We start from the raw sequence: 26,873 nt of genomic DNA on the forward strand, positions 1-26,873 counted from the left end.
ACTCCATCCTGGGTGACAGAGCAGAATCCTGTCTCAAAAAAAAAAAATCTTTTAATTACCACTTTGGCTAAATAAACAATTATTATTTTATGGTGACCTGTGATCCTATTTTGGTGAGATGCTTTAAAACTTTGATATATTTGACAGACTTCCCAAAATCAAATTCCAGCTTCAAAATTAAGCCTTTTTTATGGCTGGGCACGGTAGCTCACGCCTGTAATCCCAGCCATTTGGGAGGCCAAGGTGGGCAGATCACTTGAGGCCAGGAGTTCAAGACCAGCCTGGCCAACATGGCGAAACCCTGTCTCTACTAAAAATACAAAAAATTAGTTGGGCGTGGTGGTGCATGCCTGTTATCCTGGCTACTCGGGAGACTGAGGCGGGAGAACTGCTTGAACCTGGGAGGTGGAAGTTGCAGTGAGCTGAGATTGCACCACTGCACTTTAGCCTGGGTGACAGAGCACAACTCTATCCAAGAAAAATAAAAAAAAAATTAGGCCAGGCGCGGTGGCTCACGCCTGTAATCCCAGCACTTTGGGAGGCCGAGGTGGGCGGATCATCTGAGGTCAGGAGTTTGAGACCAGCCTGATCAATGTGATGAAATGTGATTTTTAGTCTTTACTAAAAATACAAAAATTAGCCGGGCATGGTGGCATATGCCTATAATCCCAGCTACTCAGGAGGCTGAGACAGGAGGATTGCTTGAACCTGGGAGACAGAGGTTGCAATGAGCTGAGATTGTGCCATTGCACTCTAACCTGGGCAACAAAAGCAAAACTCCATCTCAAAAAAAAAAAAAAAAAAAAAAATTAAGCCTTTTTTGACCTCTAGCTTTTGGATGCTACAGCGGGCCCCTGAAGTATCCAACAGAGAGACAAATAGGATTATCTGACAAGTTAAATTACGTGGGAAGCCTTGTCAAATAAGAAATGATATTTAACCTTCTTCAAGTTATATTTTAATAAATATGTTATTAATACGCTCCAAAATACCAACTGGTATTTAAGAGGACTTAAGTCCTCTTAAAAAAAACTTCAGGTACATTTCTGCTTTCTGATAGGTCATGTAAGCATTTATGGAGGAATTTCATTCAATTGTCATTTTCAATGCTTGTTTTCTGATTGTATAAAAGCTTTCCTGCCTGGCCAAGATGGTGAAACCCTGTCTCTACTAAAAATATAAAAAAATTAGCTGGGCGTGGTGGTGGGTGCCTGTAATCCCAGCCACTTGGGAGGCTGAGGCAGATAATTGCTTGAACCTGTGAGGCAGAGGTTGCAGTGAGCTGCGATCGCACCACTGCACACTCCAGCCTGGGCACAGAGCGAGATTTGTCTAAAAAAAAACCCAAAAAACAAAAGAAAAAACAAACAAAAAAAAGCTTTCCTATGCTGTTGTTATAAGTAGCTCATTATGCCAAAGTATATTTTTACCAAGCAAATAAAAACAGCTCTTCATGGTCCACTGACCGAGGACAATCAACCCCTTCACAGTCTAGAACCTGAAGATTGGATCTTCTGAGAACATCAGAGAATGACTATCCTTGCCATCAAAGCAAAACTTTGGGAACTTGAACCTTGAGTTCATAACACAACTCAGAAGGGCCCCTTCCCACTCTTGGATCTGTACACCCATTGGAAACCTTAAGGTAAAGCTAAGCAGGGAAGTTTCTCCCCAGAAGAAGATAGCATCCATGACATGGACAGCTTCTTCCCAAGGTCACAGATCAAGACTTCTCTGCTATCATGAGACTCTTATCTTTCAGTTTTCTTCCTTGCCTGTGCTTAGAAATAAACAAGGGGGTTTGCTGTGTACTCATGGTGCTACTTTTATTTTTGAAGGATTTTGCAACCAGCCTTATATATGGACTAGTTGATAGACTGAAGATGAAGGGCCAATGTAGGTGAGGAATTTTAATGATACATTTGTTATCGCATAATTAGAAAGAGAACATTGGTCCGCTCCTCTTAACCTGCATCATAGGTTAAAGATAACATTGCCAGGAGGTCTTCACTCTTCTTTATGGGCATCATTTGTTAGGTCTCTTTTTTCCATAGTTGGGAGTAAATGAGGCAATGATTAGAAATTTATCCCTCATGATCAGCTCTATAGTAGATTCTACTGTGAAGGCTATGGTTACGTAACAGACTTTAAATTCTCTTGAGAAAGTTATGCTAAATAACAGTATTGCTCTAGACTACTTACTGGCTAAACAGAGAAGTATATTTGTAGTTGCTGGCATTTCTTGTTGCGCATGGAAAAATACATTGAGTACTATAGAGATTCAGTTATAGGGAGATTAATGAACAGACTGCTTGGTTAAAGTGAGTAGACCCTTTATCTAGCTCTTTCTTTGATCTGTTTTATTTTAGTTGGTTTGGTTCATGGAGATCTGGGCTAAGGAGCATACCCCAAACTCTTGGTATCATCCTCCTGATAGTCATAATAGTAGTGTCGTTGGCATGCTGTATTCTCTCAAAAATTTTAAATGTTTGCATGCAGCCATTTCTAGAATGTCAAATGCTTTCTCTTCAACTGGGATGACAAAAACTTGAAGAAATGTGTGATTACAAGGACATCATAACCTATGAATGATGTGCTGAGACCACATGCCCAACATGATGGTAATGAGAGTGGCACTAACGCTCTAAGTTTTGGTCATACTTTCACCTAAGTGAGAACCTGACTGAAAAGGGGGAATTTTTTAAAAAAAATTATGGGAGGCCATTGTTTTAGACTGAGCTCATGTATTAGGCCCCAACAGACAAGACCAAACAAAAATGGAGTCACTTATGTTAAATGTGACATAAACTAAGACTAAGGAAACAGATCCTGGAACAGACCAGGTTTTGTTTTTCTCTTGTAAACAAGACATTACAGCATAAGGTAGTACCCTCTACTCCAACTTTTATGAAAAGTAACTTGAGGTGGGGCACAATGCCCCATGCCTGTAATCTCAGCATTTTGGGAGGCTGAGGTGGGCAGATTGCTTGAGCTCAGAACTTTGAGACCAGCCTGGGCAACATGGCAAATCCTATCTCTACAAAAAATTCAAAAATTAGCCAGGTGTGTTGGCACAGGCCCACAGTCTGGCTACTTGGGAGACTGAAGTGGGAGGATTACTTGAGCCTGGGAGGTAAAGGTTGTAGTGAGCTGAGATTGTGCCACTGCACTCCAGCCTGGGCAACAGAGTGAGAACCTGTCTCAAAACAAAAACAAAACAAAACAAAACAAAACAAAACAAAATGTAACTTGAAGTCCTTGTTCCCACCTTGCAGAACTCACTGCTCTGCTATTTCCCAGTGGATTTTGAGACAAAATAAGTACATTTATGATGATGACAGTGACATCAATGACTAAAGTTTTGGTCAAATTTGAGAGGATGACCAAAAGGGGAAAATTGTTCAATCAATTTTAGCCTACAGCTGCTTCCTTCCATATTTTAAGTTTGGCCTAAAGGTTTCACTGTACATAGTGAAGTATAACTGAAATGGATGTGTAAACAGACTATAACCTACTCTTGTGCCAATCACTGACTTTTGGCCGGTTAATGGGGGCCAATTGTTCAAATCGTGTTCAAATAATGCAAATGGTGAGCTGTAACCAATACAGCTGTTTCTGCATCTCACTTCTGTTTTCTGTACATCACTTTCCTTTGTCTGTCAGTCTTCTTCTACCACAGGGTTATGTTGGAGTCTCTCTGAACTCACTCTGGCTCAGGAGGCTGCCTGATTTGTGAATCTTTTTTTGCTCAATTAAACTCTGTTAAATTTAATTTGGCTAAGAGTTTTTCTTTTCTTTTTCTTTCTTTTTTTTTTTTTGAGAAGGAGTCTCACTCTGTTACCCAGGCTGGAGTGCAATGGCATGATCTCAGCTCACTGCAACCTCTGCCTCCTAGGTTCAAGCGATTTTCCTGCCTCAGTCTCCTGAGTAGCTGGGAATGCAGGCACGCATTACCATGCTCAGCTAATTTTTGTATTTTTAGTAGAGACCGGGTTTCACCATGTTGGACAGGCTAGCGTTGAACTCCTGACCTCATGATTCGCCCACCTCGGCCTCCCAAAGTGCTGGGATTACAGGTGTGAACCACAGCGTCTGGCTGATGAAAATGATTTTTTACCATTCTGGTCTTTCTAGCTGTGGAAGGAAACCTAAATATGCTACCCTAAAATATACTTCTTTGGCATATTTTGATATGGCTATTCAGAGGGCCTAAAAACACAGTAATAGCTCGGAAAAGCTGTCCTTTTGTGGGGGAGATTTGCATCTGTAGAGGAAATTTACATTAGTGAGGTAAACAGTAAACAGGCTTTCTCTGAGGCTCCCCCACCCCCATCTGCCTTATTGAGATCTAGGAAAGATTAACTCACAGGAAAATGAGACTCAAAGTCTGTTAATGGAAAAACCAAACTCTACCAAAATATTTAAGAGGTTTATTCTGAGCCAATATGAGTGACTGTGGCCCAGTGAACAGTCTCAAGTGGTCCTAAGAAAGTGTGCCCTACGTGGTTGGGTTATAGTTTGGTTTTATATGTTTTAGGGAGACAAGAATTATAGGTAAAATCATAAATCAATACAAGGAAGGTGTACATAAATCCAATACAAGGAATTTGTTCAGCCTAAAGATATAGAATATCCTGAAGTGGGGGCTTATAGTTCATAGGTAGATTCAAAGATTTTCTGATTGGCAATGGTTTGAAAGAGCTGAGATTTGTTTAAAGACTTGAAGTAAGTAGAAAGGAATGCTTAAGTTAAGATAAGGGGGGCTGTGGAGGACAAAGTTCTTGTTTTGTAGATGAAGCCTCACAGATAGCCACCTTCAGAGGGAATAGATGACAGTGCAGGACCATCGCCATCTGGGACAAGCACAGTCATTCTAAAGTTCCCCTTGATAAAAACCACCTAAATCCAAAGGGCATCAGCCTAATGGCTAAGGTCAGCATGACCACAAACCACAAACGACATCTCCAACCAGAAACATTCCAACTATGAGATAAACCCCTTCCTGACCGGAGACATGCCAGCCCCAAAAAAACCTCCCATCCAGCCGTAGAGATGCCAGCCCCAATATAATCTCCCCTCTGACCAGAGACATTCCAACCTCACCATAAACTTCTTCCCCACACAGAAACATTCTAAGCCTGTGATAAGCCCTCTCACCCTAAAATAAATACTCTTAGACTGTAAGAGTGAGTGCTCCTGACCGAAATAGGCCAGAAGCCCCTCTCAAGTTTATTCTCCAAAATAAAACTGTGTTTGACTATTGAGCTACTTTACGTGTCTTTTTTTATTTTTTTGAGACAGAGTCTTGCTCTGTCACCCATCCTGGAGTGCAATGGTATGATCTTGGCTCACTACAACCTCCTCCTCCTGGGTTCAAGAAATTCTCCTGCTTCAGCTTCCCAAGTAGCTGGGACTACAGGTGCCTGCCACCACACCCAGCTAATTTTTGTATTTTTAGTAGAGATGGGGTTTCACTATATTGGCCAGGTTGGTCTCGAACTCCTAACCTCAGGTGATCCACCTGCCTCAGCCTCCCAAAGTGCCAGGATTACAGGCGTGAGCCACCGCGCCTGGCCACATTTTTCTTTCCTTTTTCTTTAACTCTTAAAATAGATGCCAAATGTCTCTTTGTAGACATTAAAGGTGTCAGATTCTCATTTAATTTCTCCTAGATCCAGGAGTGGCCTAGAAAGGAAAGGCCTGGTTGCATTAATGGAGATTCTCTAGGGCTGCAGATTTTCCCCAGAAAAGATGGTTTTGCAGGGCCATTTCTTTTTCTTTGCTTTTCTTTTTTTTTAAAATTATACTCCAAGTTCTAGGGTACATGTGCACAATGTGCAGGTTTGTTACATATGGATACACTTGCCATGTTGGTGTGTTGCATCTGTTAACTCGATATTTACATTAGGTATATCTCCTAATGCTATCCCTCCCCCCTCCCCCTACCTCACGACAGGCCCCGGTGTGTGATGTTCCCCACCCTGTGTCCAAGTGTTCTCATTGTTCAATTCCCACCAATGAGTGAGAACATGCAGTGTTTGGTTTTGTGTCCTTGCAATAGTTTGCTCAGAATGATGGTTTCCAGCTTCATCCATGTCCCTAAAAAGGATATGAACTCATCCTTTTTCATGGCTGCATGGTATTCCATGGTGTATATGTGCCACATTTTCTTAATCCAGTCTATCATTGATGGACATTTGGGTTGGTTCCAAGTCTTTGTTATTGTGAATAGTGCCACAATAAACATACGTGTGCATGTGTCTTTATAGCAGCATGATTTATAATCCTTTTGGTATATGCCCAGTAATGGGATGGCTGGGTCAAATGGTATTTCTAGTTCTAGATCCTTGAGGAATCGCCACACTGTCTTCCACAATGATTGAACTAGTTTACAGTCCCACCAACAGTGTAAAAGTGTTCCTATTTCTCTACATCCTCTCCAGCACCTGTTGTTTCCTGACTTTTTAATGATTGCCATTCTAACTGGTGTGAGATGGTATCTCATTGTGGTTTTGATTTGCATTTCTCTGATGGCCAGTGATGATAAGCATTTTTTCATGGTCTGTTGGCTGCATAAATATCTTCTTTTGAGAAGTGTCTGTTCATATCCTTTGCCCACTTTTTGATGGGGTTGATTTTTTCTTGTAAATTTGTTTTAAGTTCTTTATAGATTCTGGATATTAGCACTTTGTCAGATGGGTAGATTGCAAAAATTTTCTCCCGTTCTGTAGGTTGCCTGTTCACTCTGATGGTGGTTTCTTTTGCTGTGCAGAAGCTCTTTAGTTTAATTAGATCCCATTTGTCAATTGTGGCTTTTGTTGCCATTGCTTTTGGTGTTTTAGTCATGAAGTTCTTGCCCATGCCTATGTCCTGAATGGTATTACCTAGGTTTTCTTCTAGAGTTTTTATGGTTTTAGGTCTAACATTTAAGTCTCTAATCCATCTTGAATTAATTTTTGTATAAGGTGTAAGGTTGCAGGGCCATTTCAAAATATGTCAAATAAATATATTTGGGGGTAAAATATTTTGATTTCCTCCAGGGTCTGCTGTCATGTGATGCTATACCACAGTCAGGTTGGAATTTGGTATCTTACTGCCACAAGGAGTCTGTTTTGTCAGTCTTATGATCTCTCTTTTAATGTTAATGCTGGTCAGTTGTTCCTAAACTCCAAAAAGGAGGGGGTATAATGAAGTGTGTCCAACTTTCCTTCCCTTGATGGCTGGGAATTCAGTTTTTCAGGTTTCTTTGGGGACCCCTTGGCCAAGAGGGAGTCTGTTCAGTTGGTTGTGTAAACCAAAAGTAAAATTCTAAGCCCCTGACCATCTAAATGGACCCCTCCTTTCAGCAAGGACATTCCAAAGCTTACCTGAAAAACTAGTTCAAGCCATGATGGGAAGTGGAAAGGGGGCATCAGACATACCTCATTATACCCTCCTCCCTTTTGGAATTACTGATAGAACAGACTCTTTAAGTCTGATAAGAAACCCTAAGAATCTATTCTCTCTGAAGCCTGCTACCTGGAGGTTTCACCTGCATAATCAAATCTTGGTCTCCACGATGCCTTATCTTAACCCAGGCACTCCTGAGTTTTTAGACAGTAACCTAACTCTTTTAACCAACTGATAATCAGAACGTCTTTGAATCTACATATGATCTGGAAGCCCCCATTTCCAGTTGTTCCACCTTTCCAGACTGAATCAACCAATGTACATCTTACTTGATTGGTGTTTCATGTTTCCCTAAAAAGTTGAAAAACTAAGTTGTACCCCAACCACCTTAGGCAATGTTCTTGGGATCTCCTGAGGGCCGTGTCATGAGCCATTCATCACACATAGTTGGCTCAGAATATACCTCTTTAAATATTTTACAGAGTTTGACTCTTTTCTTTGACAATTCTTGGGCTCAGGATTTTATTTTTAGTTTACAAGTCTGACACTTTTGAAGTCTGACAGAGAGCTCTTACCATAGGCTACCACCTATTCTTTCTGAGGGGATCTCCAAGATTCCCTGAGAGGTTTTTATCTACAAAACAAGAAGCCATTGCTTGTCATACTTTCCTCTCTTCATTCTCCCTGTGCCCATTACTTCCCCTAGCAAGAAACCCAAGCCCCTGTTCTTTCCGTAGCCTCAGAGTGGTAAAAAACACCTTCAGTCATCTGGCTCTCGTTTGAGTCTTTTGCAGGGCTCCCATGTCCACAGACATGTTAATAAATTTGTATGCTTTGTTTCCTGTAAATCTGTCTGTTATCAATTCATTTCAATAGACTTAGACTTGAACCTTCAGAGGGGAAGTTTGAATTTCCCTACACTGTCAACAAAAGAAAAATTTAATTGCCCTTAAATCTCAGAGATGAATAAGGTGGCTAGAAGGCCTAATGCTGTTCTTTCCTTACAAATGTTGTCAGAGATGTTGGAGCCAGAGTAACTCCATCTTGAACAGGGGCTGGGTAAAATGAGGGTGAGGCCTGTCAGGCTGCATTCCCAGGAAGTTAGGCATTTGTAGTCACAGGATAAGATAGGAGGTTAGCAGGACTGGTTTCACAAGATACAGGTCACAAAGACCCCACTGATAAAACAGGATGTGGTAAAGAAGCTGGCCAAAACCCCCCAAAGTCAAGATGATGATGAAAGGGACCTCTGGTCATCCTCACTGCTCATTATACACTAATTATAATTCATCAGCGCCATGACAGTTTACAAATGCCATGGCAATGTCCAGAAGTTATCCTATGTGGTCTAAAAAGGGGAGAAATCCTCAGTTTCTGGTAAAAGGGTGGGGACACTTTCCCCCAACCCTTTTATCAGAAAACTCTCATGAATAATTCACCCCTTGTTTAGCATATAATCAAGAAATAACCATAAGTATACTCAGTCAAGCAGTCCATGTGCAAAGAAACCAATTCTTTGGTTTTTTTACTTCTCTAATAAACTTGCTTTCACTTTACTCTGTGGACTCACCCCAAATTCTTTCTTGTGGAGATACAAGAACCCTCTCAAGGGGTCTGGATCAGGGACACCCTTCCAGTAACACTGCGATCTCACTACCTTCAAGGGTTTTCTTTTTCTTGGCAGCAGTTATCAAAGCAGGAGGCAGATGGTCATCAATATGAGATTGTCTGCATGTAGAAAAGTCAATGCCAGTTTCAATGTCTCTATAATCTGTTGATAGGCAGTTAAGAGGGAAAAGTTTCCAGAAAGGAAATTTAAATTCTTTTAATTTTCAAATTATTTCTTGTAGAAATAAGACCTTGTTTAACCCTAATTTTATTGTCAGACTTACAAATAATTGTATGTGATAACCGGGCGTGGCGGTGCATGCCTGTAATCCCAGTGAGACTGAGGTATGAGGAATGCTTGAGGCTAGGAGGTTAAGACCAGCCTGGGTAACATAGTGAGACCACCATCTCTAGAATAAATAAAATTAGCTGGGTGTGGTGGCACACACCTAGGGTCCTACTTAGGAGGCTGAGGTGGGAGGACTGCTTGAGCCCAGGAATTCAAGAGTGTAATGACCTGGGTTCTCACCACCCTACTCAAGCTGGGTGACAGAGTCAGATCCCGTCTTAAAAAAAAAAAAAAAAAGGGCTGGGCACGGTGGCTCACACCTGTGGTCCCAGCACTTTGGGAGCCTGAGGTGGGCGGATCATGAGGTCAGGAGATTGAGACCATCCTGGCTAACACGGTGAAACCCCGTCTCTACTAAAAATACAAAAAATTAGCTGGGCGAGGTGGTGGGCACCTGTAGTCCCAGCTACTCGGGAGGCTGAGGCAGGAGAATGGCGTGAACCCAGGAGGTGGAGCTTGCAGTGAGCTGAGATCACGCCACTGCACTCCAGCCTGGGCGACAGAGCGAGACTCCATCTCAAAAAAAAAAAAAAAAGAAAAAAAAAATTATGGGATAAAGGATAGTTCTAAACTCAGTTCAAAAAGATCAATTTCAGTAATATAAGTAACAAAGTTGATTTTTAAATAATAAAAATACCAACCTCCTTGTTAAAGATATACATGAAATTCACTCACAGCATACTTTCCATAAATGCTGCTATTTAAGATTTGATTTTGATAAAAAATGTGTCTGGATCATGTTTATCCGACTTTTGTCCATTGCTTGTATCTGGAGAAATGACCCTTTAGTAAATAATTTTTTTCAACCCAGATTTTTCTCTGTGAACTAAGCAAAAGACTTCTGACTGGTTTCCTTTCAGTTTTTCTTACAGCAGCCAGATATGAGTTGTGTTAGCGTCTTGTGACAGCCATACACACCCACCCACTTCTTTTCACTTTGCCTTACTTTCTTTAAAAAATAAAATAAAAGTTTATGACTCCCCCTTTGTTGCCCAGGCTGGACTTGAACTTCTGGGCTCAACCAGTCCTCCCACCTCAGCCTCTGGAGTAGCTGGAACTACAGGCTGCCCTGCTTGCTTTCTTGATGGTGCTCAACTCTCTGCAATTATTTGCTTTTTTTGTCTGTTAGGTGTCTATAATGAATAATGAGTGTATGTTTAGGATTAAGTCCTATCTTCTGCCACAGCACAATCTGACCCTTGTTTGTCTCTCTGGACTCTCCTCCAGTGCTTGTCCCACCTCCTTGGAACCATATCTGATCCCCATCTAACCATACCCTCTTCTCTGGTTCTCTTCCACATGCTGTTCTCCATTTCTGGAATATTTTTTGCTCAGTTGACCCCTCTTCATCCTTAACCCTTTGGGTCCTTGACCCACTGGCCTGAGGAAGGAGCCCTTACCGTGTGTTCCATAAGCTTTCTGGGCTTCCCTCATCAGCACTTTTTAAAAAAAATATTTTATTTATCATTGTCCATTTGTCTAGATTCCTCCCTTAGACATGAAGTTGGGGGCGGAGGTCTGCCCACTCTCTGGTGTCTCTTCAGAGCCTGAAAGAGAGCCTGGCATATGTGTTTGTTAAAACAAGGAATAAGTGAATGAATGACTGAAATACCCAAAAGTAGCTTAGAAGCAATTCTACTTTTATTATATGATACCATGATAAATCATGTTTTCTTTATCACAATTACTCTGCCAGACAGCAGGTTAAGAAAAAGGCCAGAAATCTTTGACCTGGAGACCTGATTTTTCCCAAAGTTGTATCTGTAGTAAACAGGTGATGTGGGAGCCTGGGTTGGTGTTTGGGATGCTTGCATTTACTTCCTCATTCTGCCACTTTCTAGGATTTCTAAAGCATGGGAGAGAGATTCCAAAACACTCTCCGGGGCTGGGAAAAATGCACTCAATTCCTTTTGGGACTAAAGGTTTGTGATTCTATATCCTCTGATTTATTAATCCTGTCAATTAGGCAGACTTAATTAATCAGGTGAGATGCGGTGTAGCAGGCCAGATCCTTCTGGGGAACATTTATGGGCTTCCTATGCTAGTCCACTGGAGAAAGGGAAGCGCATGTTCACGGAGGAGTCGGCTGGATCCTGAGGATGATCTCCCTCTCTCATGGCCCTGCTGCTGGAGGACCACACAGCTCAGGCTCTGCCTGAAGGAATGGGGCATAACTATTAAGTTGGTGCAAAAGTAACTGCAATTTTTGTCATTACTTTTTGTTTTTTGAGATGGAGTCTTGCTCTGTCACCCAGGCTGGAGTGCAATGGCACGATCTCAGCTCACTGCAACCTCTGCCTCCCAGGTTCAAGCAACTCTCTTACCTCAGTCTCCTGAGTAGCTGGGATTACAGGCACATGCCACCATGCCTGGCTAATTTTTGTATTTTTTAGTAGAGTCAGGGTTTCGCCATGTTGGCCAGGCTGGTCTTGAATTCTTGACCTCAGGTGATCCGCCCACCTCAATCTCCCAGAGTGCTGGGATTACAGGTGTGAGCCACCGCGGCTGGCCTGTCATTACTTTTATTGGCAAAAACCACAATCACGTTTGCACCACCCTAATAGAAAAGTATCAGAAAAGAGTTTCAGTGAGGAGACTTTATGGGCCTTAAATGGTTTGAAGAGTCTCAAGCCTGCCCACAATGGCTCTTATATGCCCTTAGGCTGCAAAGAACTTTCAGAGACTGGCCCCAAATGCTGTCTGTGGACCTTCGAGCTGGGAGGAGTTGTGAATCCTGCATACAGCACACAGTGAAGGCAGCTCTGAGGTGCCATGAATGATTACCCATGTATTTGTCTAGATTCCTCCACTGGATGTGAAGCTGGGGGCAGAGGTCTGCCCATTCTCTGGTGTCTCTTCAGAGCCTAGCATATACATACTTATTGAACCAATGAATAAATGATTGAAATGCCCTAAAGTAGCTTAGAAACAATTCCACTTTGATTATATGATGGTAACATAGTGTCTATTGATGGGAGCCCAGATGACTAGGGCCACTTTTATTTTAAATACCTGATTTGGAGTAATCTGGGACAACTTCCCTTTGGTGTTCATGATAGGAAAGGCTGTTGGGAAAAACCGCCAGAAGAATCCTTCTGGGCTCTTGGTCAGGTTGGCCTATAAGTGAGGCAGGAGAATAGGGTCTGGAGGCAGGGAACCTCAGGACTTCCTAGAACTAAATCAAGTGGAAACACTTCAGCTACCACAGGAAATATCCTCTTCATTTACATAGGGCATACACCAAGTAAATGACTTTGTCACTTTATTTCATCCTCTTCATTTACATAGAGTGTATACCAAAAACATAACTTTGTAACTTCACTTTAGCCTCTTCATTTACATAAGGCTTACACTGAGTAACCAATGGAAACCTCTAGTGGGTATTTAAAACCCAGACAATTCTGTAATGGAGCCCTTGAGCCCCTGTGCTCACGCCTGCTCCCACCCTGAGGAGTACACTTTCATTTTCAATAAATCTCTGCTTTTGTTGCTTCATTCTTTCCTGGCGTTGTTTGTGCATTTTGTCTAAATCTCAGTTCAAAACACCAAGAACCTGGACACCCTTCACTGGTAACAGAAGGGCTTCTTACCAACCTAGTCTTCTGTAAGAAATCGAACTGGAAGGATTCAAGAACAGAACTTCTGAACTAAAACAAAATCTTGGAAAGATTAAGGCAGAAAGGCTTCTTTAGTTTGGTCTTCATCCTTATTTTCCTTCCAGCCAGGATTTGGATTGATGGAGAGTATTGATTAATATGAAAGATTTGGGGCCTGGTGCGGTGGCTCACAACTGTAATCCCAGTGCTTTGGGAGGCTGAGGCAGGCAGATCGCTTGACCCCAGGAGTTCAAGATCAGCCTGGGCAACATGGTGAAACCCCATCTCTACAAAAACCCCGAAAATTAGTCAGGTGTGGTGGCATGCAACTGTAGTCCCAGCTACTCCAGAGGCTGAGGTGGGAGGATCACCTGAGTCCAGGAAGTCGAGGCTGTGGCAGGCCGGGTCTCACTGACGCAGGCCTCCATAACAACTGTTTCAGCACTGACTGACTAGTTCAGTTAAAAATCAAAAGCTCAAAGAGCCGGTATCCTTATACAAAGGCTGGGATGTAACAAAAGCCCACCAAGAGTTTTGCCTAGGTCTTTCCTGGGCCTTAAAGCAAAATAATAAAGGAATTCTTAACAGGTCCTGTTTAGGATTAAACAAGTTTTATTGGTGTTCCGAAGAAACTCCCCAGGCCTCCACAAACTCCTCAAACCTTCCTGATTAGCAGGAGACAAGATAAGGTTAATCACTCCAGCACGTGCACCCATTTAGATTGAGTAAATTTACTGCGGCTCCAGAGGAAGGTCTTCAGGACTCATTAGTTTTAGATGAAAAGAAATTAATTTTATGTGTTTTGATGAATGCACACTTACATGTAGACATATAGCTTAAAAAGTATATAAGCTCTGGAAAACTTTGTCCAATTTTGAGTTAGTCTGGTGAGAATTTCCAGGCCTTCTCCCTGTAACCGGTTGCAGAAATCTTCTTCCCCAGTTCATCTGCATCTTGTTACTGGGCCATGAGAAATAGCAGCCCGACCCTCAGTTTCATCCGAGAACAAGGCGGCAGTGAGCCATGATCGTGCCACTGCACTCCAGCCTGGGTGACAGAGCAAAACGTAAAAAAAAAAAAAAAAAATTGAGAATGTTGAAGACTGTGGATTTCATATTTTTTTTTTTTTTTTTCTTTTCTATACAGGGACTGAATTATCTCAAAAAATTAAAAACAGCCAAATTCTCATGTGTCTTCTGAACTGGGTTAATTGCTCTTGGGAGTTTAATTTTAGTTTCTGGGGCCTCTGCCTTGCCAGAGGCAGTGTGAGACGTGGGGTCATCAGCTTTCCCCAGAGGACTTCCTTTTAGTTAAGGGGCTTGTTTGGGGCTGGAAGAAGGAATTGGGGGCAGTGGGCGGCAGGGGAGGGGTAGTGCTTTTTCTTGGGAGTCGTGCTCACAAGGTCTGGCGTGAGTTTTGTGTGTTGTTTATTTACCCAAAGGGGAAAACTGTAGTTATCTAAGGTTATATGCAGGATATTCCCCAAACCCTGGGACAAGCAAGGTTTCCCAGGTAGCTGTTTCTTTCTTTCTTTCTTTTTTTTTTGAGATGAGTCTGTGTCACTCAGGCTTGACCTTGGCTCACCTCTGCCTCCCAGGTTCAAGCGATTTTCCTGCCTCAGCCTCCCAAGTAGCCGGGATCACAGGCATGTGCCACCACACCTGGCTAACTTTTTGTATTTTTAGTGGAGACGGAGTTTCGTCATGTTGACTAGGCTGGTCTCAAACTCCTGACCTCAAGTGATCTGCCCGCCTTGGCTCCCAGGTACCTGTTTCAAAGATGAACAGTTTGTGGCTTATGGAAACTGAAGTCTGGCTCTCTAGGGTAGAGTTTGAAGGGACGTCTTATCTCCTGGTCATGGGAAGTTTTCTTGCAAAAGTGGATCATCTATTGGAATCAAAGCTGTGTACCTCATAGGTTAGAGCCCGTGTTCTGGCCCTTGTATTGTTCGCCAATGTAATAATTACCTGGAAAGTTTGGATCCCTTCAACTCACACACCTCCACTACTCAGGTGTCAACAGGAAATGGGTCTCAAGGTTCTCAAGGTGTGATGCTTTGGGGTGTGGGTGGGACCCACCAATCTGTACTTGTAACAACCTGAGTGGCCCTTAAAGTACAAGTTTGAGGGGATAGAAAGGAAACCTCACCTTCGGGCCACCCCCTTGCTCTTCTCTGGGTGTACTTGTCTGAGAGGCAGTAGTGTCACCGGTAGAGGGGTTGTGACTGCAAGTTGTCCGGGTTCTTGGCATTTTGAACAAAGAATTGGACAAAACCCCCAACAAAGCAAAGAAAGAAGCAACAAAAGAATGAAAGTAGGGATTTATTGAAAACGAAAGTACACTCCACAGGGTGGGAGCAAATCTGAGTGGCGGCCCAAGGGCCCAGATACAGATCTTTTTGGGTCCAAATACCCCCTAGAAGTTTCCCACTGGCCACTTCATGCTCACCTCATTTCAGTGAAGTGGTAGCCCGCAATCAGCCTCGTTGTAGAAAGCAGCCAACCAGAGGCTGAAGTTACAAAGGTCACTCCTGTGCAAACCTATCAGAGGCATTTTGCAACCAATCGGAGGCTAGGGTGAAGTTACAGAGTTATGCTTGTATGTACAAACCACAACTCGGCCTGCAATCAGTCTGACTGGTTGTGGACCGCAACCATTCAGAGGTTGGAGTGAAGTTACAAAGTTGCAAAAGAAGACTACACGTGCAATCAGTCTGATTTGCTGTTGACAGCCAATTTCCCATTTGTCCTGCAGAAAAGATCAAAGGGAGTAGCCTCTGGTCCTTTTGTTGCTTAGGTGTGGAAAGTTAGGGTTTTCCTTTTAATTTAGCTCTAGGAAGTCTGCGTGAGGGTTTCCTGCCTCCAGATCCTATTCTCCTGCCTCAGTAGGAGCCTTTTTAAACAAGCCTCTTGTTAACAAAACAAAACAACCTCTAGACAATTTAAATTTAGTAGTTTGTTTGAGCAAAGAATGATTCATGAATCGGGCAGCACTCAGAAAAGATTCAGAGAACTCCAAAGAAGCAGTGATATAGAAAACAAGTTTAAAGTACAGAAATAGGCTGGTTGGTTGCAGCTCAGCCGTTGCCTTATTTGGCCTCGGGCCTGATCAGTTGGCGGCCTGTGATTGGCTGAAGCTGGGCTGCAGACTGGTTGAGACTCAGCTGTTTGTTATTCTCCTAAATTAGGTTTTCAGTTTATGTGCTAAGTTAGGTTGCGGTTCATTACCTAGGAACTGAGTACAGAGACAGCCTCAGATCAGGGGCCTTTCTTATTTAACCCTCTCAGGATACATTTTTCTGCGTGAATATGCATTTAATACATGGAATGAAGCAAAGCTGCAAAGGGCGCAGCTTTTCTGGACCTGAAAAACAAGTTGGGTTAAAGCAAGTGAGCTTCCCCCTCCCCATCGGTGTGTATACAATTTGTTATCCCTGCTCCCCCTTCCTCCCGCCATCTGCCTTGGCAATGTGATTTGTTGCTGTGGTGCTGGTTGGGGCAGGTGAGGCTTAGTAGGGGCAGTTTATGAAGGCTTGTGTTTGCACACTCTGAGATTTTGGGCCCAGCCTGGGTGCCCCTGAGGACAGGTCTGAACTGGTTCCAGGGGATGGCTTCCAATGCTGGAGCGTCCTGCTGCTCTCTGCTGCCCCCTGGGAGAATATTCTCACACTGCAGTTCCAGGTCAACGGTAAGAAGACAAGGTATTAATAATTTCCAGGTGGAACAAACTGGTGACTGGGTGTGAAAGAATTTCACTGGTTAGATTCACATATTGAGAAAAACACACAACACACCTAGAGACTATGGAAAAATCCGTGCATTCCAGCCTCTTCATCTGCAGCTTTAGTTCTCACTAAAGCATCCCTACATGTGATTGTTTCTGTTCCTTGTGTCCTGGCTTTAAGATCTCATTTCAAACTCATCATTCTCCTTAATAATAAAAATCTTGTCAATCCCTTGCTGAAATCAGGTCTGTCCTATTTCTCAGATCTGTTAGTTTGGAAGTCCCATTTATAGAGGTGATAAGATTAGGCATGGCTTGTTCTTTCTGAACCTTAATGCTTCCTTTTCTAAAAGTGGGTGTAGGGTACTGGTTACGAATATGAGCTCCGGAGTCGGGGGGGTCTCAGGTCCTCCACTGAGAATGAGACTAATGCCTACCTTCTGTCATGAGGATGAAATGAGATGATATATACAAAGCACTCTGTGTAGTGTCTGTCTCATAAGCCAATGAATGTTGACTGTTTTGTTATTTCCTAAGTTCTCACAATTCCTTCATTAGTTTGTTCCAGACTCTTAACTGGAATGGTCTCCAAGTCCTCCAGTTTGTTGACTGCATTCTTCATGATTTCTCCAGCGTGATACTCTGTGAGAAACAGCAGACACGCAGACACAGCCTTGATCCGGTGGGGTCACAGTGGGTGGTGGGGAAAATCAGTCTCGGACCCAGTCATGACAGCGGTTAAAGTGAAGTTGCTTTTGGCAGATCACACATGTTCTGCATAAAAGCAAGATCTGCTCTGCTTCCAGTATGTCTAAACACTTCACCTGTAACAGTAAAAACCAAAAACATAAAAACTTTGCACCCTGAGATAAATCAGAAGTATCAGAGTCACGCTGACAGGCCTGGTCCCCCAATAATAAAACATGAATGTGTATTGAAAACTTGGGCTCCTTCCAAAACCAGCCCCCTAACCCCATATTTGCTATGTGGATGTCTAGAGCTATGGCAAGAGCTTTGTGAATATAACAGTCAAGTGAGTAAGTTGCTGCTTTCTCACCAGGAACACATGAAGGGATACTTTATAACTTTGGTAATACTGCACATTTTTCCTTTAAGTCCTTGTTATGTTTTTTATGTAACCAACCAGTCCTTCGGAAGTCTGATTCTCTTGCTCTCTTTGAAGGTGTATTTTTCTTTCCTTTTGTAAATGCCTCTTTCTCTGAGTATTTTGACACCAGTTGTGCCTTGCCTGAATCATAATGAGGTACAATCTCAAAAGATGTTCCATCTGGTCCACTTTGTTATTAGGGTAAGATCAGAAAAAATTTGAAATACTTTAAGAGTGTAAATACTCATGAGAAGTATAAGTACTTTTAGAGTATAAATACTTGAGCATTACCCATGAGAAGTGGTAAAGATGGTATAGTGAGTTCCCATATACCTTTAGTTTAAGATAGCATCTTAACCCTAGCACAGTAGCAAACCAGGAACTTGACATTGGTATTAACTAAAGTACAGATTTTATTCAGATTTCACTAGTTTTGATAGGCACTTTTTTAAAAATTTGAGACTAAGTCTTGCTCTATTGCCCAGGCTAGAGTGTGGTGGTGTGTTCTTGGCTCACTGCAACCCCTCCCTCCTGGATTCAAGTGATTCTCCTGCCTCAGCCTCTTGAGTAGCTGGGACTACAGGTACATGCCACCATGCTCGGCTAATTTGTGTGTGTGTGTGTGTGTGTGTGTGTGTGTTTAAATAGAGATGAGGGTTTCACCGTGTTGGCCAGGCTGGTCTTGAACTCCTGACTTCAGGTGATCCACCTGCCTCATCCTCCCAAGTGCTGGGATTACAGACATGAGTCACCACACTCGGCCTATAGGCACTTTTTTGTGTGTGTATGTGTGTGTGCATAGCTCTCTGAAATTTTATCACATGTGTAGATTTATGTAAACACAGCCACATCCAGGATGCAGACAATTCCATCACCCAAAGAATTCTGTGTTGCTACCATGTTATAGTTACACTTTCTCCCTAACCTGACCTGTGACAACTATTGGTCTGTTCTTCATCACTATAATTTTGTCATTTCAAGAATATTATATAAGTGGTCCATAGAGTATGTAAACATTTAAGATGAGCCTTTTTCACTTAGCATAATGCACTTGAGGTCCACCCAAGTCGTATGTATCAGTATGCTTCTTTCTGTCGCTGAGTAGTATTCTATTGTATGATGTACTGTGGTGTATTTCACCATTCACTTGTTGAAAGATGTTTAGGTTCTTTCCAGTTTTTGGCTATTACAAATAAAGGTGCCATGAACATTTATAGTTTCTTAGTGTGCATGTAAGTTTTATTTTTCTAGGTTTCTGGGTGACCATCTTATGTTACAAATTGTGTTTGCAGTTGTATTTATAACACAGATGGTGTTAAGTTGTGCTTCTTGGATTATCTTGTGTGCGTGAGAAAAGAACAGAGGTAAATTAGTATGTAAGTGATGCATTTAGACCAAGCAAAGTCATATGCTATCATGACATTTGATGCTAATGGTGATTTGACAGTACTTCAAATAGAATCGATTGGTAAGAGAATTGAGCCATCAAAAAACATGTGGTAGTATAAATCTGCCAAACTCAAAAACATTTGTGTGGAAACGTCAATTCCGTAGTTATGTTGTGAAGAGAAGAGTGATTTTGTTCCAGCAGAAAAACATCATCTACCTCATTATATTAAAACAATTGTTCATTTGGATTTTTATTGGTTTTATAGTTTTCTTTTTATTTCATTTATAAATTTGTTTTAATTTTATGACTGTGGACTGGCACATAATCAGTTTAACTACTCAATAAAACCACTATAATATATGTGATTTAATAATGGTTGTGGTATTGAATAAAGGCAAGGTACAAAACAAATACACTATATTAAAAAAGCTGTAAAGGTGGGAATTTATGTCATGTTTTATGTTTGTACATATTAATATAGTTGGCATTTTGGATCAAACAGAGGTAAAAATAAAGGTGCTTAAACAAATAGAGAAGGTCTACTTCTCTTATAAAATTCTGAGCTGGTACGTGGTCTAGTAGTCTGGGTCATCTAGATACCCAAGTTCCTTCTAGCTTGTTGCTCTACCTTCTCCTGGATCAGTGCTTCTCAAATTTTAGTGTGAATATGAATTACTTGGAGATCTTATTTAAATGCAGAGTTTGGCATCAGTAGGTGTAGGTTGAGGCCTGAGAGCCCTCATTTCCACAAAGACCCAGCTCCTGCTCCTTCTGCTGGTTCACAGGCCACATTTTGAATAGTAAGGTCCCAAGTACTGCCTTCATTCACATGGTTGAAGCAGTTTCATCTCCACTTCACTGGATTTCCAGCTATGGGAAGGGGTCCAGAGGAAGTCGAAGACTGGAAGCGTCTTAATGAGAACATGACCAGAAGTTGTTTGTATTCTCTTCACTTCTCACTGCCAAAACGTGTCATCTGACTGTACCCAGTTGCAAGGGAGGCTGCAAAATGTAAGCTCTAGGTAAAACTTGAGGAATTCTATTAATGAAAAGGAAGGTAGGGAGAATTAATACTAAGGAAATGTTAGCGGTCTCTGCCACAATATTTCATGAGAATTTAAGCCAACACAGGGTTTGTGAGCATTTTTTCCTTTTGAAGAGGTGCATACATTACTTAAGCTTGAGAAACACTAATCTGAAGTATAGTGTGAAGTTCCATTTCAAGAGTTAACAAGATTAAGCATAGCTTGTCCTTAGTGAATCCATAGTGCTTCCTTTTCTGAAATTGGGTGTAGAGTACTGGTTCAGAAGGTGATCTCTGGCGGGGCACAAAGTGCTCAATCCCAGCACTTTGGGAGGCAAAGGTAGTAGAATCGCTTGAACCCAGGAGGTCAAGGTTGCAGTGAGCCATGATTGTGCCAGTGCACTCCAGCCTGGACAACAGAGTGAGACCTTGTCCCAAAAATGTTTAAAAAAAAAGGAAAAAGAAAACAGAAAGTGGGCTGGGTGCAATGGCTCATGCCTGTAATCCCAGAACTTTGGGAGGCTGAGTTGGGTGGATTACCTGAGGTCAGGTGTTCCAGACCAGCCTGGCCAAAATGGTGAAACCTGTTTCTACTAAAAATACAAAAAAATTAGCTGGGCATGGTGGCATGCACCTGTAATCCCAGCTACTCAGGAGGCTGAGGCATGAGAATCGCTTGAACCCTGGGCAGCTGAGGTTGCTGTGAGCCGAGATCATGCCACTGCACTCCAGCCTGGGCAACAGAGCGAGACTCCATCTCAGGAAAAAAAAAAAAAAGTGATCTCTGCAGTCAGAAAAGTCTCAGGTCCACCACTGAGAATGAGAGTAATGCCAGCCTTATGTTGTGGGGATGAAATGAGATGACATGTAAAGCACTTTGTGTAGTGCATACACCTGTAGTTGCAATCATACAAGATTTTTCATAATCTCTGCTTTGCCTGCCTTTTCAATATAATCTCTTACTATGAGCATACCTTTTATGTCACCTCTTGAATGATTCATTTTTACCTGAGCAAACACTTTCTCACATCCCTGTGTCTTTGCATACGGTATTCGCTTTGTCCTTTGCCATCAGTTATTTGCACCCTAATTAGGGCTGGTTGGCAGAGCAGTATTTCATGGCATAGAGTGTACCCCTCAGCACAGGCAGAAGTTTTGCAAATTTGTGGTTTCTATGGAGAGCCCTCAAGAGACAATGGATGGATAAACACAAATGGTAACTGTGTTGGAACCTCTCAGCCTTCTGTTTTGCTGATGGGGGCCACACTGAATAAGGCCCACATAGCTATAATGAGTTTTGCTGTATAGAGATTCTAGGACAAACCTAGAAGCTAAGTGGCCTGGATTCTATTTGAAGATGTTATTGACTCCTTGGGAAGCCTTAAGATACTCAATTTAATTAACTCCCTTGCAGAATACTGTTTATTTCTTTAAGTTGGAATATGTAACAGGCTAAAGCTTTCCTTTCTTTGAGAATATCCTACAGTTTCCTACAAATAATCAAAACTGAGTGCATGCGTGTGTGTGAAAATAAATATAAAATTCCGTTTTCTTTTTTTGGTTTATCTTCCCAGTTGGAATAAAATTCTCAACACATTTTTTTCCTGTATGCACTCATAGTTCAAGTGATGTTCCTATAGGAAAAAAAACAAATCCATAACAAAAATTACCCATAAGATTTAATAAACCCACTGTATTTTTCTGTTCTTTTTCAATTCTATTTTCCGTGTCTTTTCATCCTCTTCATAGCAGGAGCTCATCATTACTTTTCTTTTTTTTTTGTAATATTATTGCTGTTTTGTTTATTTTTTTCTGTCTAATTGCCTCATTGATTCATTTACCTAATAAACTTAATGGCTGAATTAAAAATGATTACATGAATGAAAATGTAATCTCCTACAAATCCTCTACTTCTTTGCACAAGGTTTAACTTTTAGAAAAATAAGTACTTTTGGCTGGGCGAGGTGGTTCATGCCTGTAATCCCAGCACTTTGGGAGGCCGGGGTGGGTGAATCACTTGAGGTCAGGAGTTCGAGACCACCTGGCCAACATGATGAAATCCCATCTCTACTAAAAAAAAAATACAAAAATTAGCCAGTTGTGGTGGCATGTGCCTGTAGTCCCAGCTACTTGGGAGGCTGAGGCAGGAGAATCCCTTGAGCCCTGGAGGCAAGGTTGCAGTGACCTGAGATTGTGCCACTGCACTCCAGCCTGGGTGACAGAGTGCGACTCCATCTCAAAAGAGAAAAAAAAAAAAAAAAAGGAAAAGAAAAATAGGTACTTTTGACCCTTTCTATTCCATGCCTTTCTTAAGATATGTGCTGGGCTTAAGATATGTGATGTTCTTAAGATATTACCTGGGCTCTATGAGCCAAGTGACAGTAGTCAGCCTGTGTCTGAAAGGGACTTAATCCCTGGCATCTTTTTCTTGTTCAAGTTCAGTACCTGTGTTCTTTTTTTTTTTTTTTTTTTGAGACGGAGTCTCGCTCTGTCGCCCAGATGATTGGAGTGCAGTGGCTGGATCTCAGCTGCGTCTCCCAGGTTTATGCCATTCTCCTGCCTCCGCCTCCTGAGTAGCTGGGACTATAGGTGCCCGCCACCTCGCCTGGCTAGTTTTTTTTTTTTTTTTTGGTATTTTTTAGTAGAGACGGGGTTTCACCGTGTTAGCCAGGATGGTCTCGATCTCCTGACCTTGTGATCCGCCTGTCTCAGCCTCCCAAAGTGCTGGGATTACAGGCGTGAGCCACCGTGCCCGTCCAGTACCTGTGTTCTTTCCCAAGAATGCAGGCTTCCCTCTTTGGATTAATCTGTGTCAATGCCAAGAGCTTTGTCATGGCAAAAGAGATACAGGTGTGAACAGGGAAGTTTTACTATGCTTTTAATTCAGTCAGTTGATCAATATTTATTTAGCACTGTAACATATCAAGAGTATAACCTCTGGTCCCTAGGAGCTTCTGACTTAAGGTGGACAAAAATGATGGCAAGACAAAAAATAATGTTGAAGCAGAGCTGCTACCCAGTCCTTGTTCCAGCACTGTTCGTCTCTTGGTGTTCCAGGATTTCCACACTTCCTTTTTGGCATCTTTCAGCAGAGCTGTACATTGCAGCATGGGCTGTCTGGTGGTGGTAAGTCCCTGGGATGTGGTGTTAGAAGTATCTCTCTGGTCTTCCCTGTGGTGAGTGATAAGAAAGGGAGTTGAGGGCCAGGCGCAGTGGCCCATGACTGTAATCCCAGTACTCTCCGAGGCAGGTGGATCACTGGAGGCCAGGAGTTTGAGACCAGCCTGGCCAACATGGCAAAATCCCATCTCTACTAAAAATACGAAAATTAGCCAGGCATAGTGGCATGTTGCCTGCAGTCCCAATTCCAGCTACTCGGGAGACTGAGGCAGGAGAATCCCTTGAACCTGGGAGGTGGAGTTTGCAGTGAGCCGGGATTGTGCCACTGCACTCCAGCCTGGGTGACAGAGCAAGACTCTGTCTCAGAAAAAAAAAAAAAAAAAAAAAAAAAGAAAAAGAATGGGAGTTGAAAATTCCTTGTGTATCCTCTCTGGAGGTAGAGAAAAGCACATCGGTTTTGGAATCAGACCTGACTCTGTTGTGTAACCTAAGGGTAAGATTTTGGCCTCTCTGAAATCTCAGTTTCTCATCTGTAAAATGGGGATAATAATAACAGCCTCATAAGGCAGATGTGATGATTAAGTGAAAAAATGAATGTAAAATGCTTAGAGCAGTGCCTGGCATGAAGTAGGTGCTTACTTTGCTCCTCGTCCTCCCAAGCCTCCAGTGGAAACTTGTGCTTTCGGAACAGTGCCACATTCTCTCTGGAAAAAAAGCTATGTTATTTGTTAAGCTGCTCCAATGGCTCAGTCAATAGACTAAGAGTTATAGTCCCCAGAGTCAATCGACCTATTGTTATTAAATTGCCTTGGCCCTGCTAGTTTTGGGAGTTGTCATTTTGCACTGTTACAGATTTACAGTTTTCTTCCAACCCTTCTCTTGCAAATGTTGTTACTCGTTCAGGGCACTAGATGGCGCCATTTCACTAGGTATCGATAACTTTCACAAACGGACCCCTCTGTCCTGCATTTTTTAAAAAAGAAGAAAAAGAATTTGTATCGCATGCATCAGTATAGCCATATATTCCAGCACATCAAAGAAATACGTTTACATTGGTGTTTCTTTCATTTATAATAGGGAGACTGTGAGGCTGAGAAAGCATCCAGAGATGCACACGATTTAGTTCCATGGTTTAGTAGAGCAAGAAAACTATGGAGTAGACTCACAGGGAAGCCACAAATTTAATTGAAACTGGAAAATGAAGTGAATGAGGTAAGGTCAAATAAAAGTGGATTACTTGGTGTTTAAAGAATGGATAAGGTAGGCTGGGCACGGTAGCTCACGCCTGTAATCCCAGCACTTTGGGAGGCCGAGGCAGGCGGATCACCTGAAGTCAGGAGTTCGAGACCAGCCTAGCCAACATGGTGAAACCCTGTATCTACTAAAAATACAAAAATTAGCCGGGGGTGGGGGCACGGGCCTGTAGTCCCAGCTACTCGGGAGGCTGAGACAGGACAATCGCTTGAGCCCGAGAGGCGGAGGTTGCGGTGAACCGAGATTACACTACTGCACTCCAGCCTGGGAGACAGAAGGAGATCCCGTCTAAGAAAAAAAAAAAAAAAGGATAGCTAATGCCATGGTAAGCTCTAACAATGGAAGGGTTTCTAGGGAAGATAAGCTACTATTAATCTCCACTATAAGGAAGAATAGAACAAGAAGAAATGGACTTATATGACTACATGAGAGGCGTAAGTTAGCTACAAGGAAGAATTTCTGGAGCCAAGGCAGTGTAATATCACAACCAGGAAAATTATGAAAGTTTTTTTAATTAATATTAAAAACAAAGTAAACAAGAATTTAGCATGTACAGGTTGGTTTATTTGCCATTCTACTAGAAGACGGAGGAAGGCTCTCTCCTTTATTATGATGCTTATTTGAAGCCTGGCACGACACAGTATAGGACAGTAGTCTTGTGTCCCAGTGGTGCAGGCTGGGACTCGATATGAGCTAACAGGATTAGCAGTGTTTTGAAAAGTATCCCATTATTGTGTGTCCGTATATCGGTATTATATTAGAGATCTATAGGAGTTGCTGGCATTTTTTTTCTTGGTTTCTAAAATACTTATGTAAGGGTTGAGCTAGAGGGAGGAAAAAAATCACTGGTGAAGAGAAAATCAAAGATCTCTTCATTGGCACTGTTTTTTGAACCTCTGTCTTGTTACTTATTATATGATCCCTCAGACTGTGGTTTGGTTTTGTTTATTGGCTATTCCTTATTGATACCTGTAATATCTTGTAGATGAATATGGAAATTACATATTTGTGATTATACACCAAGTCCACAAGGGGGCGCCAAACTCGACCTTCTCCCCAGAGTCACCTAACAGTTCATGTGGTGTCTATCCTGGTCAGTCTCCTTTCTTCCTCTCCTGCCCCATGGTACCATCAGTCCTCCTCCCGAGGTCCCATGTTCATCCTGGGAGAATGCTTCATGTATGCCTTTTCAGGTTCTTCAGATCCTCATAGCAAATAATAAGACAATAAAACTTTCCATTGCTCACAGTGACTGCCCCTCACTGCTTAACTTAGCTTCACTATCCTAACAATACTATATCTTTCCAGGCCGGGCCTCAAGTGGCTCATGCCTGTAATCCCAGAACTTTCGGAGGCTGAAGTGAAAGGATCCCTTAAGGCCAGGAGTTCAAGACCAGCCTGGGCAGCACAGCAAAAGCTCATCTCTACAGAAAATAAAAAAATTAGCCAGGCACACTGGCATGTGCCTGTAATCCCAGCTACTTGGGAGGCTAAGGCTGAGGCAGGAGAATCGCTTGAGTCCAGAAGTTCAAGGCTGCAGTGAGCTGTGATTACACCACTGCACTCCAGCCTGGGTCACAGATCGAGACCCCATCTCTTAAAAAGAAACAACTATATATTTTCTCAGGTCATCTGCCAGGAAGGGGTGAGGTGAAGAAATAAAGATATTGGTGATGGAGGATTGGGATGAGGTGGAGAAAATTTAGTCCAGCCAGATTTTTCCCTTGCTGATTATAAATGCACTGCATGTTAATTGTAGAAAATTTGGAAAAAGATATAGAATAGGGCAAAAAGCAAAATTATTTGTAATTCTACCACTTATAGATAACTACAGTTAATATTTTAAAATATTTTCTTCTATATAGCTATAGAAATATGGAGAAACTGAGGCAACTGTTTGTAGAGAGCTGATCTGAAAGGTTATCCAGGGGCTAAAAGAGCAAGCATGATCTGTGGATCAGCGGGCAGAGAAAATCTGTTCTCAGAGAGAAAAGTCAGGCAGGGGTTTAGAAAGAAAAAGAAATGAAGGTCTCTTGATCTCAGAGAGCAATAGAAAAAGCAAGAGTGGCTTTCTGGATATGTGTAACTATTATGTATAAATTAAAAAAAGAATGACTTCCTGGGTCTCCTGTGCTTTTCCTTTTCCCAGTTCCTAGGATTAGGACTTTTGAGCCACGACAGTACCTGTCTTAGGTGCTGTGAGTAGTTTCTCAGTAGCCTTTCAATAGCTCAAACAAGTAGGTTTTCTTTTCTTGAAATCAAAGACCTCTGACTGGAATAGCAACATGAAGTAATAGGAGCTTAATCATTAC

At 42.2% G+C, this 26,873-nt stretch overlaps 1 long non-coding RNA gene across 1 annotated transcript in view; it reads left to right on the forward strand.

The window, feature by feature from the left end:
- LOC105477957 (uncharacterized) overlaps positions 1–26,873 on the forward strand; it is a 372,390-nt gene that overhangs the window by 116,557 nt on the left and 228,960 nt on the right. The window lies entirely within an intron of this gene.

The sequence above is a fragment of the Macaca nemestrina genome, chromosome 7, assembly GCF_043159975.1.
Source record: "Macaca nemestrina isolate mMacNem1 chromosome 7, mMacNem.hap1, whole genome shotgun sequence".
Taxonomy (NCBI): domain Eukaryota; kingdom Metazoa; phylum Chordata; class Mammalia; order Primates; family Cercopithecidae; genus Macaca; species Macaca nemestrina.